Raw genomic sequence first — 3,060 nt, forward strand, 5'->3', positions numbered from 1 at the left:
TTTGGATTGTTTAATTATCTGGATAAGTTTGATGAGGCTGGATTATCTGAAGATAAAGACATTGTGAAGGTATTTACTTCCCTTTATTAATAACTTACTTACTTACTTACTTAATCATCTTCGTGTTTCGAAACACAAAAGGCATTGGCCAAAGAGCACCATTGGCTTCTGTCAGGTGCTTGTCGTTCCAGGTGACCCCATGTCCAGCTGTTCTCCTTCATCTCTTACTCCACTGTCCTCCATGTTTCTTTCGGTCTGCCTCTCTTTCTACGGCCGCCAGGGGTCCACCTGAGGGCAACTCGTAGTAGTGCTGCTGGTGGCATTAAAGCAGCACATGACCAATCCATTTCCATCTCTTTTACCGGACTTGCTGTGTGATTGGTTCTGTTAATTAACCCCACAGTTTTTGGCAAAAGCCTGAATTATAATCATCATCATGATTCCTTTTATAAGGGACAAGGAATCACTTTTTTCATGCAAGGTGTGCCAGTAGAATGTGACTCTTTCCTATTCACCTACTGTTATATGCATGATAAGAGTAAATTATTGAAAGTTTTAGTGATTCTACATGGCAATCAGGGAAATCAATTAAGTTAAAATGTCTGTCACCTCAACAAACTTTTCCACTCAATTATTTATTCACCAAAATTATCCCAAATAGTCATCATGTTGTTTTTAGAACCTTTTGATTGAAATGTCACCTTTTTATTGGCTTTGAAAGATAGGAAAAGTGGTCATACCTTGATCCATAACCGAGCAATGAAGGCCAATGGATTTGTATTGAGATCATAGTTCTTTGAAAACAGCGGTGCAAATTAATTTGTGACGTCAGCCCAGTATTGAACACCATCGTTGCTGGGTTATTGATATGTGTGACCATTTTTCCTGTCTTTAATTAATTAAAAGCCAATAAAATAGTGAGATTTCAATTATAAGGTTTAAAAAACTATACACATACATAAAGTAGAAAAGTTGGATGGGGTGATAGGCACTTTAAATTGGGAAAAACTTTGGCTCTTTCCCAGGTTCCCGTTGCCCTGATTGTTGCCTTCTGTTCAATATTTCACAGTTTATTAAATTCAAAGGTCAAACGAGAAGTATGAACAATGCATCTTAAATATCATTTCCACTCTATCAAGGTAACAGAGCTGTTTGACAACCTAGTTAAAGGTGAACCTGACAAGATTCATTGCAAAGAAGAGAAGCAGGCATTGAACAACATCCTCAAGATAAACACAAGCGATCCAAGCAGTGAACCATTAAGGATCCCAAAACAAACAAAAGCCCGGAAGACATCACGCTTGCAAGTGGCTTTAAAAGTAAGTATCAATACCACTAGTATGTACTTTATACAATGGTAAGTGACAAACACTACCACTGCAATAATTATTTTTATGGATTGGGTGTCAATATTGGCACGCAAAATAGATAAATAAATGAACAAATGATTATTATTTTGGAAGGAAATCTCAATTTACTGGGCATTGAATTGCATCAGTTGTTAGGAGGTCACCATGGTAACCAAACAACAGATTTTAATTCTAATAATGACCTATTCCTTTGAAATAACAATTAAATTCATTTATCTTGATTAATAATATTATTACGTTTGTCATTCTTTTTTATGCTAAGTGCCAGTGATGGGACTTGGAACAGCTACATTAATGGAGAACACAACATTTGCTGTCAAAACAGCACTTGAGATAGGCTACAGGTGATTGGGTCTCTTTAGCGATTTTTGTTTTCTTTACTGTTTTCCATATGTTTTAGTTTGCATCTCTACTCCAAGAGGTATTTCTCCGGTTACTATGGATCATCCTCTCTCTAGGTTCTTCCTAAGGAAGTGTTGCTTATCTTTATCGTTCACATTCTCATTCTTCTCCTCCTCATCATCATTCGCTTAAACTTGCTTCATCAATTTCTAGGATGATTGACACTGCACAGGGCTACCATGGCTCAGAACCTCAAGTGGCTGAAGCCATTGCACAGAGTGGAATCCCAAGATCGGAAATATTCATCATGACAAAATTACACCCAAGATATTTAGGATTTGAAACAACTTTAGCAGCCATTGAGATGTCCTTAAACTCTCTCAACACGGATTATATAGATATGTTTCTGATACATGGTCAGATGTGTGATGGCTTCCTCCTTATCTGTGAAGAAGGTAGTACTGGTTTCCTTCCTTTTTAAAAGTAGTAGTGTACAGAGTTTAAGATGTGTATTTTTCAATGGCCACTCAGGCATACTTGAGGTGAATATCTGGAGCTTGTAATGGGTGGAACTTGTGACTCCCTGATTACAAGTCTCTCACAGCATCTAACGTCTTCCTAGCCCCTTTGACCTTGGTATGGTCTGATCACGTGTGTCCAAAAATATGAGACAAAGCAAACAAAAAATTGATGGGAGGGGCTGCTGAGTGTGACTTTTGACTCCACTAACTGCTACAGATTTTCGCCCAGCTGATGAGGATGATAAACCACCTCTGCATGGAGAACTGGCAGGGGGATCTAGGAAAATCTGTCAGCCACTACTCCGCTACAACGACAACCGCAAGAATGCACTCAAGTTTGGGTGACGTATTCTCTGAGTAGAGTTCTTAAAAAGCGTTGACCACTTCAGCAGGTGGAGGTCTTCCATATTAGCGGATTGCTACCACAAGAAGAAAAAAAGAGATTTTCATGCTTGTAATACTCAAAACCTTGACGGAAGAGGAAGGGAGCGTAATGTTTTTGTAGTTGGCATCGTTTGAACGTTATCGTTCAATTGTGACTTAAACAGTGTTTTTCTTCTTTTTTGTTTACAGGGGAACCAAAAGGTACATGGGAAAGAAAGCTGGAAGGCCATGGAGGAAATGCAAAGAAAAGGAAAACTACGTAGTTGGGTGTCAGCAATTTTCCTATTGAAGACATGGAAGAACTGGTTCAACTGGCTACAGTACCTGTTTCTGCAGTTCAAAACTGGTTTGACCCGTTTCATCAAGACACCAGATTAAGAGTATTCTGTCAAGCGCATGGAATCCGGTATATTGGCTATTCAACACTGGGTGAGGCAGTGTCA

The 3,060-nt window shown here is 38.8% G+C and overlaps 1 pseudogene; it reads left to right on the forward strand.

Moving 5' to 3' along the window:
- Positions 1–3,060, forward strand: part of LOC138021299 (uncharacterized) — an 8,437-nt pseudogene that overhangs the window by 5,020 nt on the left and 357 nt on the right.

Source organism: Montipora capricornis, chromosome 10, assembly GCF_036669925.1.
Source record: "Montipora capricornis isolate CH-2021 chromosome 10, ASM3666992v2, whole genome shotgun sequence".
NCBI lineage: Eukaryota > Metazoa > Cnidaria > Anthozoa > Scleractinia > Acroporidae > Montipora > Montipora capricornis.